Source organism: Peromyscus maniculatus, chromosome 14 (assembly GCF_049852395.1).
Source record: "Peromyscus maniculatus bairdii isolate BWxNUB_F1_BW_parent chromosome 14, HU_Pman_BW_mat_3.1, whole genome shotgun sequence".
Classification (NCBI taxonomy): Eukaryota; Metazoa; Chordata; class Mammalia; order Rodentia; family Cricetidae; genus Peromyscus; species Peromyscus maniculatus.
Window position 1 is genome coordinate 82,013,582 of NC_134865.1, and position 12,802 is coordinate 82,026,383.

Consider the following 12,802-nt stretch of genomic DNA (forward strand, 5'->3'; position numbering starts at 1 on the left):
CTGGTACCACTGCCTAGATGCCTCCCAAACAGATCAAGCCAATTGACTGTCTCACCTATTCAGAGGGCCTGATCCAGTTGGGGGCCCCTCAGCCATTGGTTCATAGTTCATGTGTTTCCATTCGTTTGGTTATTTGTCCCTGTGCTTTATCCAACCTTGGTTTCAACAATTCTTGCTCATATGAACACTCCTCTTTCTCACTAATTAGACTCCCAGCACTCCACCAGGGGCCTAGCCGTGGATGTCTGCATCCAGATTCCTCAGTCCTTGGATGGGGTTTATGGCACAACTATTAGGGTGTTTGGCCATCCCATCACCAGAGTAGGTCAGTCCCGGCTGTCTCTCGACCATTGCCAGCAGTCTTTTGTGGGGGTATCTTTGTGGATTTCTGTGGGCCTCTTTAGCTCTTTGTTTCTTCCTATTCTCATGTGGTCTTCATTTACCATGGTCTCCTATTCCTTGTTCTCCCTCTCTTTTCTTGATCCAGCTAGGATCTCCTGCTCTCTTTCCCTCGACCCTCGCCCTTCATTGCTCCCACTCATGTCCAGGCTGTTCATGTAGTTCTCATCCATTTCTCTGTGTCTTTCTTGGGGTCCCGTTTTCCAGGTAGCCTCACTGGTGATGTGAGTAGCAGTCCAGTCATCCCTGTTCCACATCTAGCATCTTCCTATGAGTGAGTACATACCATATTTGTCTTTCTGAGTCTGGGTTACCTCACTCAGGATGATTTTTTTCTAGATCCATCCATTTGCCTGCAAACCTCATGATGTCATTGTTTTTCTCTGCTGAGTAGTATTCCATTGTGTATATGTGCCACAATTTATTTATCCATTCTTCAGTTGAAGGGCATCTGGGTTGTTTCCAGGTTTTAGCTATTACAAACAATGCGGATATGAACATAGCTGAGCAAGTGCTCTTGTGGTATGATTGAGCATTTCTTGGGTATATGCCCAGGAGTGGTATAGCTGGATCTTGGGGGAGATTGATTCCCAATTTTCTAAGAAAGCGCCATATTGATTTCCAAAGTGGTTGTACAAGCTTGCATTCCCACCAGTAGTGGAGGAGAGTTCCCCTACTTCCACATCCTCTCCAGCATAAAGTGTCTTCTATCAGGTCGATCCCAGTCCTCGGGGGAGACCCTGATCTGGAGGAGGTGGGAATCGGGGGTGTGCTGGGGGGAAGGGGAGGGGGGCAGGAAGGGAGAGAACAAGGGAATCTGTGGCTATTATGTAGAACTGAATAGTATTGTAAAATAAAAAAAGTCTAAACAAATAAAAAATTTAAAAAAAAAGAAATAGACAATACAGTAAGACTCAAAGCGAGGCTCACCAAATGCAGGTGAGTTGCAATAATCCCCTGCATCCCATCTGATCACAATGGAACAGACTATAAATCCATAGCAAGAGAAAGCCCAGAGCACCCACAGACTCGTGGAGGGTAAGAAATACCCTGTTGAATGAGGAATGGGCCCTTGAAGAAATCAAAAAGGAAATAAAAAATTATTAAATCAAATGAAAATGAAAACACAACGTACCAAAACCTATGGGATGCAACAAAAGCTTTCCCAAGAGGGAAGTTTATAGCTTAAATATCTACGTTAAGAAATCAGAGAGCTTGCAAATAAATAATAACATACCTTAGAACTCTGAAGAAAAAAAAAAGAACAAGCCAAATCCCAAATCAGTAGATGGAAAGGAATCATTAAGATCCGGGCAAAAATTAATAAAGTGGACACAAACAAACAAACAAAAACTACAAAGGAGTCAATGAAACAAAGAGTTGATTCTTTGAAAAAAGAAACGTAATTGATGTACCAAAAGAAACTAACCAGAAGAAAGAGAGAAAAGATCCAAACAAAATTAGACATGTAAAGGGAGAAATTACAATAGATACCAATAAAATCCAAGAAGTCATTAGGCTTTACTTGAAAACACATACTCACTCTACTAATTGGAAAAGCTTAAAGAGATGGGTGAAGGTCATATGTCTAGATGCACATGACACACCCAAATTAAGTTAACACGAGATAAACAATGCAAACAGGCATTTAACAAGCGCTGTGGTCAAAGCAGTACCTTACAAATCTCCCAGCTAGAAAAGGCTAAGCCCAGATGGGTTCCCGGTGAGTTTTGCCAGAACTTCTAAGAACTTACACCAATGCTTTCTCAAACTATTCCATAAACCGGAAAAGGGGCAAACACCACCAAACACTTTGTATGAAGTCAGCGCTGCCGTGATATCAAAAGTAGACAGATGCCCCCCAAAACAGCACAGGGGGGGATTACAGATCAGTTTTCCTGATGAACTTTGAGGTAAAAATTTGTAACAAAATACTTGCAAATCTCATTCAAGAGCATATCATTTTACTACAAAGTAAACCATGACAGCAGCTAGATATTGGCTTAATTACAGATATACACATCAAAGAAGTAGAATTAGCCACAAATTTACCTATATATTAATGGTTAATTGATTTAACAAATGTCCCAAGGTGGAATAATGTGTTGAAATATGAAGGTAGAAAAATCTTTCTTTCTTACATATGCTATCCAAACCACAATGTATAAAATCTAATTTATTCAAAATGTAAATGCTTACTCTCCAATTAGAAAGGTACAGAATCTTCTTATCCATTGTAGATCCATTCACTGGGAAAAAGGACAATACAGAGAAGTTGAAGCTAAGTCCCTACTGCTGAAGACACCATGCACTTCAGACACAGGACTCGGACGACTTGAGCTGGGTCTGACCTGAACGTCTCCTCCCCGAGGACGAGCTTACACAGTACCAGAAGGTGCTACACAAGCTGCCAAGGGAGCAAAGCAACCAACCGTCCTTCCCAGCTGTGACACCTATGAACCACGACAGTGACCAGCACGGCAGGAGATCCCTGACAGTGCAGTAGTGGCGCTGACATCTTGGTGGAACCAACAGCTATTGAACTGGACTTAAGGACCACTCAATAAGAGGAAGATCGTGCTTGACACCATAACCCAGATGACCACCTGGCACTAGGAATGTCCTGGATCGAGGAGAAACTGATACAGCCACTTTCCTAAACTTGTATTATCTCTAACTGCATTCTAAATATTTATCTTTGTACCCACAGACAAGTATAACTCTCACCCTTCAAAGAAGCTTCTATTTTTTCAGAAGATGGAGGCTATTACAGAAGGCTCTGATGTTCAAAATGCAGATGGCACTGACTATGGGATGCCTACCTCCCGCTGATACATCTACAACACAAGCCCAAACCCAAGGCTCAGGGAGCATCATGGGAGAGGGGCAGAAAGACAGTAAGAGCCAGAGGACCCAAAAGTTTGTTGTGAGATTGTATCTCCTAGACATGACAGGAAGTTGCACCCACAAAAATCTCAATAATATGATGCCTAAACAAGGCCTGAACAGTGACAACACCAGTTGGTAGCCCAGTGTGGGTGGGGAAATCTCATAGAACTCCACCCCTAGATGAAGAGCTACAGGCAATTAATGACTGCCAAGAGAAGTAGAATGAGTCTTCCCAGGATGAGCTCTTAACTGGTTATCCGATACCAGTGGTCATCCCTAAAAACATATAAATGTGAGAAACACTAAATGAGCACAGCAGGTTGCATTTATATATTTACCATGTATACATCTATAAAGCAATAATTTTTAAAGAAAAGGGCCATGAGTTAAATATGCAAATAATATAACTGTTACAGGATTTGTATCCATATCTTATAAATAAGGCATGAGTCTCAATAAATAAAATTTATGAAATGAGTTTTTAAGAAGTGATTACATGCTTGAAGGCCCTTAGGAGGCACGAGGAAGGTTAACTACATGGGAAATGCTCATCACCATTGGCCATTAGGTTTAAATTTAGATAAAGTAACTGTCCTTGTTTTCTTCTTGTTGCTGTGATAAACACCATGACTAAAAGCAACTTGGGGAGGAAAAGGTTTATTTGGCTTGTACTTCTACATCATAATCCATCATTGAGAGAAGCCACGGCAGGAACCTGGGGCAGAGACCACGGAGAAGTCCTGGAGGCGGCAACTGAAGCAGAGACCACGGAGAAGTGCTGCTGACTGCTTTATTCTCCAGGGCTTGCTCAGCTTGCTTTAAAAATGTTTTTTAACTTTTAAAATTTTATACGTTGGATATTGGTACACCATGTGTGTGCCTGTTTCCCACACAGGCCAGAAGAGGGTGCCAGATCCCCTGGAACTAGAGCTATAGATAGCAGCCATATGGATGCTGGGAATTGAACTCAGAGCCTCTGCAAGAGCAGCAAGTTCTCTTAGCCACTGAGCCATCTCTTCAGCTCCATCAGCTTACCTCTTTATACATCCCAGGCCTACATGCCCAGGGGTGGCACCACACACAGTGAACTGGGCCCGCCCATATCAATCATACATCAAGAAAATGCCCCATGGATAGGCCTGCACACCAGTCTGAGGGAGGCATCCTCTCAACTGAAGTTCACTCTCGTCACATGACTCCAGCTTATGTCAACTTGACAAAGCACTAACAGTATCGTCATGATGAGACATCAGTACTACAAAGCAGCTGTGTCACACTGCATCATGACTGTGTGCTAGCCTCCGAACCCAGAACTAAGTCAAGAATGTTCTCTCTTTCCCAGGGTATTCAGCGAGCCTAGTTACTGGAGACTCAAGTCAAGAAACAAAGCAATTAAGTAAGTAAAGAGGATGACAACCAAGAAGTCTTTATTTGCTCCCTATACAACATTTAAAAAAATCTAAAAAACTCACTTTATAAACTACAGTAACTTTAGTGCAAGAACTCCAGCAAGGGTAAGATACATGTCGGTTAGATACATGTGTGTCTGCACCTACCAGCAGCAAAACTGAAAACTGAAGTTTTTGATGCCATTTAAAATCATGGACATGCTGGTGTGGGCCTGTACAGCCAGCATTCGGGCTAGGGGGATCAAGGATCCAAAGCCAACATCAGCTTCATAGCAAGTTTGAGGACAGCCTGATCCATAGAAGACCCTCTTTTCTTTTGTTTTTAAATACTACTTAAAATAGCATATAAAGGAGCTGAAGAGATGGCTCAAAAGAAAAGAGCACTGGCTGCTCATGAAGGGGACTCAAGTTTAGTTCCCAGCATCCACATGGTGGCTCACAACCATCTGTAATTCCAGTTCCAGGGAATCTAACGCCCCCTTCTGGCCTCCATGGGCACTGCATACAATTGGTGCACAGACATACATGCAGTCAAAATACCCATCCACACAAAATAAAAAATGAATACATCTTTTTAAATAGTGCAAAAGTTATGAAGCACTAGAGATACAGTTGCCAAAGTACCTAAGATCTACACAGTAAGAACTATAAATGATCTCACCAAAATGAAAAGGATTTGAGTGAATAATGACATGTTGTGTTCACAGATTAGAAGGGTCACTGTTACTGAGACGTTTTCTCCCCACCCCCACCCCACCCCCAAGGTGATGTAAAGATTCAGTGAAGTCACAATACTAATAGAAAAAGCTTTGTTTGTAGAAGTTGACAAAAATGATTAGAGGATAGCCAAAATAATCTTTAAAAATTAAAGATTTTATTAAAAATAAAAAAAAATCTTTGGATGGCCCATGCCATTTTATGTCAATAGTTATTATAGGAACTGGAGAGAAGCCTCAGTGGTTAAGAGCACTTCCTGTTTTTGCAGAGGACTTAGGTTCAATTCCCAGCGCCCAAACTGGGGGCTTACAACAGTCTGTAACTACAGCTTCAGGGGATCTGACACCCTCTTCTGGCCTCTGTGAACACCTACACTCATGTACACATACACACATAAACCAATAATTTTCTAAAAGTCTACAACTGTAGAGATACATAAACAAGACAACATGCTATTGGCATGAAGATGGACAGGTGGAGTAGTGTGACAAATAAAAAATTCAATACATCTGCACTTAAACGGCCAATTGACTTTTTATTGACTTATTTACTTTGTTTTATTTTATTTTATGTATATGTGTGTCCTAAGTATATGTATATGCACAACATGAGTGTATGTGCTCATAAAGGCCAGAAGAGGGTGTCAGATCCCTTGTGAGATTTCAGGCAGCTGTGGGCCACCCATCTTGGGTACTGAGAATGGAACCTGAGTCCTCTACAAATGTAGCAAGTATTCTTAACCACTGAGCCATCTTTCCAACCCTAGCCAATTGACTTTTAATGAAGTTTCCAAGGCAATCCCATGGGGCATAGATAATGTCTTCAACAAATGCTTAAATAATTGGCCATTCATACGCAGCAAGAAAGATATGCAGCTTAACCTTTACCTATGCCTTGTTACTTCAAATGTGTCACTGACTAAAATGAGAAATCTAAGCCATAAACATTGTACAAGTAAGGAAGTAGATGGCTGTGGCCCTAGATGAAGAACAGATTTGCTCAACAGGACACAAAAAACAGTGCATATTGAGACTGTGGAAGAATATATATATATATATATGTATATATATATATATATTCTTTTATATATATATATATTCTTTTATATATATATATATTAAGCCATCAAATGAAAAGAAAAAAATTACCTTCAAATAAATTTCATTATGGTTATCAAAAATGTAAAAAGAAAAAGATAAATTGAGTATCACCATGAGGAAAATGAAAATAGAAGCTAATTAGGCTAAGAAAAGGTGTTTGTGAGATGAATACCTGAAAAGGGGGGACTTGCATCTAGAATATATAAACATTTGTTATAGTCCAACTGTAAGACAATCTCACTGCTTCACCAAAATATACAACAAAAAACTAAACCATTTGAAATAGACACTCACAGACGGTATACAGAGGGCCAAGAAATGTAGGAAGAGTTGCTAATAGTCACTGTTGATTAAAAAAGTCAAATCAAGACTCCAGAGAAGCACTGCCTCATTCCTGAAAATACAAAACACCAAGCATCGATGAGGGCATTCGGGAACAGCCAGAGCCCCCATACAGCGCTGGGAGAAACGCAAGGCTGTGCAGCCAGCTTGGAAGTTAAATGTGCATTTACCATACGTCCATCACCTCCACTCCTGGGCTTTTACATATGTCCACACAAAGACTTTCACATGACCCTTCACGGTAGCATTCTTTAAAACCAGTAAAAATCAGAAATGACCTAAATGTTTGCCATACACATTGCAGATAAAGTCATCATGGTGCATCATAGACCGCAGTCCTTCCTAAAAAGGAACATGAACTCATCTTGAAGACATGTAACAATGAAGTTCACGATTAGTATTCAAAGAGAAAGCAGCCAGACAGAAAATACCACACTCTTTATGATTCCAATTATATGAGGTCCTACAAAAGCTATGTGAACAAAAGCAGATGCCCAGTGGCCAGGGTCCAGGTGGTTCTAGAGGGGACCTAGCTCCAAGAGTGAGGAGATGGTGTGAGGGTGGTCTTCCGCCACAGCTGTGATGGGGTTTACATGTCTCAAAATCCATCCACTTATATTTCCATATTTCCATACACAGAGGACTTCTTCACATGCACCACTGTTCTGGGAGAAGGGGAACTAGGGTTAGAGCGACAGCTCCCCAGCTGAAGCACATGTTGTGAAAGGATGGGGGCGGGAGTCTGGCTCTCCGGAACCCAGCGGCACATGTGGGCATGCAGCCTGCTGGGAATTCCAGCCTCAGAAGGTGCAGGCGGGGAGCAAGCGGGCTATGACTACTATCCATCTCGGGCGGAGAGCTGGCTGGGTGGGTCAGAGCACTTGCTGCTCCTGCGGCTGTGGACCCAAGCTTGATTCTGAACACCCACGTCAGGCAGCTCATAATCTCCTGTAACCTCAGCTCCAGGGTGCCCATCACCGCTGGCCGCCCTGGGCCCCTGCACTCCTGTACACACACCCACATGTAGACACACAAGTATAATTTTTGTATAAGATGAACTATGAACACATAATTTTTTAAATCGGTTTTAAAAAACACGACTCACATCTGAGAGCTCTGGGTTTAATTGAGACGTGAACCCCAACCTCTGAGCAACTGAAGAAAATTCTACCACGAAAAGAAGACTCCAAATAGGCAACAAAAATAATTTCTTGTAGCTAGAGTTTTCCTGCCTTGCCCACAGTCAGGACAAATCTCTGTCACCTGCCAGTCCCACAGCCGCTCAGACCCAACCAAGTAAACACAGAGACTTATATTGCTTACAAACTGTATGGCCATGGCAGGCTTCTTGCTAACTGTTCTTACAGCTTAAATTAAACCATTTCCATAAATCTATACCTTGCCATATGGCTTGTGGCTTACCGGCATCTTCACATGCTGCTTGTCATGGTGGCGGCTGGCAGCGTCTCTCTCCGCCTTCCTGTTCTCTCAATTCTCCTCTCAGTTAGTCCCGCCTATACTTCCTGCCTAGCCACTGGCCAATCAGTGTTTTATTTGTTGACCAATCAGAGCACACATTTGACATATAGACCATCCCACGGCAATTTCTACCTTCTCATAGCCTTAAATCTCAACTAAAATTTTTATCCCAATAGTGCTCAGCATTCTGTTTTGAGTATATCCTCCCATAGCCTGGGGATAGGGTGCACACTCCTGGGAAAAGAGTTAGATTTGGGGTGTGGGGTCACCAGGACATTTTCACCTCACTTCTCTCAGAGGCCACATCCCCTCTGCGGCCTTTCTCCTTGGTTGTCTGTGACTGGCACCACACAGCTTGTCTTCCAGGTTAGTTGAGAAGGCCATCTCACTGTCCCGGGGTGCATTGCTAGGGTTAGCCCTCTGGAATGGTTTTATGTTGACTGTTAACTACCAGAAAGTGTCTCCTTTTTAACTCACATGATATTTTTCAACTTTAAAGTTTATTTGGGGAGACCTTTAAAGACTGTTATTTTAAAACAACCTAAATGCCCTTTAACAGACAAACGAAATGAAAATGTGGTACGGATACACAATGGAATACTACTCTACCCATAAGAAAAATGAAATTTGCTGATAAGTGGTTGGATCTGGAAAATATTGCATTGAGTGAGAAAGTTCAGACCTAGAAAGACAAAGATCGCATGTTCTCTCTTCTCTGCGGTTCCTAGCCCCGAGGACAAATGTGAGTAACTGGAGTAACTGCAGAGACCAGGTGAGTCCAAAGGAACGACAGAGAAAGGGAGAAGAGAACAGCAGGATACGAGTGATATGAACAGGAAAACAGGGAGAGCAGCTTTAGTTGGGAGAGAGGACGGAGAGAGGGCAGTACAGAGAGAGGGAGGAGGGGCGAAATGACATGAAGGATGTTTGGAAAGTCACAAGGAATCATACTATCTTTATTTACCTCAAATTACGTCTAATGTGTGTATACACACACATACACACGTATACACATACACACACATATACACACATACACATACACACATACACATACACACACATATACACATACACACATACACACACACATACACACAAACACACACATACACACACGTATACACACACACACACATACACAGATACCCACATACACATACACACACATACATATACACACACACACACACACACACACACACACACACACACACACATATATATATATATATCAAACAAAGTTATGTCATCTGGGTTGCAATGCTCCCCCTGAGAGTCACTGACTGTCTAACAAAATCCCAATACCAAGCCTGAGGAACACCCTCTTAAGTCCAAAAGACTTCCAGAACAACAGAGGCTATTGCTGTGGCCCTTGGTTCCTTCCCAGGAGTTGAAGGTCAGTTCCTATAGCTAAAGACACCATACACTTTGAACAAAGGACTTAGGTGACTTGAGATGGACCTAACTGAAGGCCTCCTCCCTGAGGACTAGCTTTCCCGGCACCGGAAGGCACTACACAAGCTTCCAGAAGAGGGAAACATGCAACTGTCTTGCTCAGTTATGACACACCTATGAACTACAATGACCAGCAAGGTATACCAGAAGGAGTAACAGTGGCACTCACACATAGTTAGCAACCACCGGCCGCCTAATTGGACTGAAGACCCACTCAAACGGGGTAAATCAAGTCTGGTACTAGAACCCTAGCTGACTACTCGGGGCCAGGGAGGCCACGGACCTTAGAGGAGAAGCTACCACCAGCGTTTCACTAAACCAGCCTTAAACACTTATCCTTACATTCACAGGTAAGTATAGCTCTCACCTTCATCAATGAAGCTTCTCTTTGCAGAAGACACAGACAGTTACAGGAACCCACAACTGGTTAAAATGGAGAGAATGACTGATCCCGGGGAGCCTGCCTAGCCCCAGAGGTAGGAACTCCTTCTCCTAAGGCTCAGGGAACATCTCAGAGAAAGGGAGGATTGTAAGACCCAGAGGACCAGAAGTCAGCCGTGAGACTGTATGCCTTAGAAATAATGGGGAATTTCATCCATCGTACCTCAACAATATGGCTACCTAAACCAGACCCGAACAAAGACAATACTGATAAACATGCCACTGTAGAAGGGAGACTCTCATGGGGCCCACCCTATACAAACAACTACAGGCAATTAAGGGATGCTGAGACCAGAATGAGTCTTCCCCAGGAAGGAGCTCCCTATCTGGTTATCCAACACTAAAGGGACTAGGCAGGTTTTGTGTGTGTGTGTGTGTGTGTGTGTGTGTGTGTGTGTGTGTGTGTGTGTACACAATAACAAATAAAGAAAAAGAAGCCATGAATTTGAAGGAGAGTGGGGTGGGGGTAGGGAGATGTTGGAGGGAGGGAAGGAAAGGGGGAAAGATGTAATTATATTTTACTTTAAAAAAAATAATCACCCCCCCAAAGATTGTTACCTTAAATTTATTTGGACTGCCATATGCTTGCATTCTTGACATCCTTTTATTTTAAGCCCATCTCCTGAAACAATTTATTACTGGTGCCCTCTCTTTTCTTTTAATCTAAAATGAAAGGCTTTCTCTTAATTGATTCAACCAATTTACATTTCATGTAATTGCGGTTACAATCAGATTTACTTCAGCTGCTCTGATCCATTATTTTCTCTTTACCTTTTGTTTTATTCTTTCCTAGTCTCCATTAGAAAATGGAACTGTTTTCAGTTGGTTGAAAGTTATACACCTTTCGGCCTGGAGAGAAGGCTCAGGAGGTAAGCGCACTGGCTGCTCTTTCCAAGGACCTAGGTTCTAGTCCCAGCATCACGTGTCAGCTCACAGCCATCTGGAGCTCCAGTTCCAGGGGCATCCAATGCTCTCTTTTGGCCTCAATGGCCACTACATGTGCATAGTGCACAGACAGACAGACAAAACACCCATACACATAAATAAGAATGTCTACATCTTTAAAAAAGAAGTTATACATTTTCTTTTCTTTTAATGACAGTCGTAATGATGTCATGCTTAATGAACTCAAGATTAAACTTGTCTGCAGCCCCCCTCCCCCCATAGCCCCTCCTCCACACATAGGCATCATTTGGAGTTTATCCCTGGGTTCTTCCAGGCTTGCCTTCAGTTGGGTAAGGCATGATCACACCAAGATGGTGGCTCAGACAACTGTAAATCTTGTTAGGTCAGTTCACTACCACTTGCTTCTCTGTCTAGCATGTCATTGGACTTAAGTCCTTTCTGCTCTGAGTGATGAGGCTGCCTCCCTGACCGGGTATTCAGCAGGAGCACGAAGCCAGTGTTCTCTTTAGGGCCGAGGAGCTCCTTTACCACTGGGGGTCAAGTGCAGGGGAGGGGCAGGGTGGAGGCAGGACTGGATGAGGAGGTCTGTCCGTGCTCCCGCCTGGAATTCTCTCTCGAGTGGAAGTAACACAGAAATGTGGTGGCGGTGGTTCAAATCACTGAGGGGAGTGAAAATGGAGAAGGAAGCGAGGCAGCGGCAAGCACAGGCTATCAAAATACCATCTCCCTGCCCAGCTGACTAAATGGGACTTCGGGGATGGGCAGCCTCCCACGAGTAAACAAATACAAGGTTCCTGCCTGTGTAACAGGATAAGATGGAAAACACATTAAATGATGAAACCCTGTTTAAAAGGCGCAAGTCAAAACAAATAAATTAGCTTAGCATGTTATGAAACAACAATACCCACTGCCCTCACCCCGCCCCTGCCTCCATCTCCAACTTAAGGTCTTCTTTCTGGCTCAAACGCTGGGGTTTTGGCAAAATTTAAGATGGCTTGAGAGTACAGTGCGTGCCTTTGGGCCAGCATGCCGGCTTTATTATGTGCGAGGTCTACATCAGCTCCATGTCTGGCAGGTTTCCCCCAGCATCTCAAAGACAGCCATGAGCTCTCTCTGTCCATGCAGTGTGCTCCCCAAAGCCTGCCTCAGGTCATGCCACTGGCTGGCGCTGCCCTGGCTCCAGGGCACAGTGGGAGCTGGGTGGTCACTGTTTTCCTCAACTTTGACCCTTCAGATTGAGCCCTGCCAGGTCTTGTCTTCTTTGCAAAAGGAAGCCTATTTCCAACCCCTACTACAACCCCAGTCTCCCTGCCCTTTCTAGAGGATGCTAAAGAGATCTGTGCCTGGTAAGCCTGGGAACTGTGGTATCATACCAGCTCCAAGAGTTCCTGAGCACTCTTCAAGACTCAGGTTAGGGATGGGCCATAAGGAAGCCACTGTAGAGAGATTAACAGCCCAGTCTAAAGATGTCTGCATCAGAATCTCTGGGACCTATCCATGTGTTCCTTATGGGCCCCAGAGTTAACCTGATCATCTGGACTTAAAATAGATTATCCTGTAGTAGTCCAGGTAGGGGCACTTGAATCCCTGCTATCCTGAGACCCTTCAATGGGAGGTAGGAATGGGAAGGGGACTAAAGCCACCATCACTGAATGGGAGAAG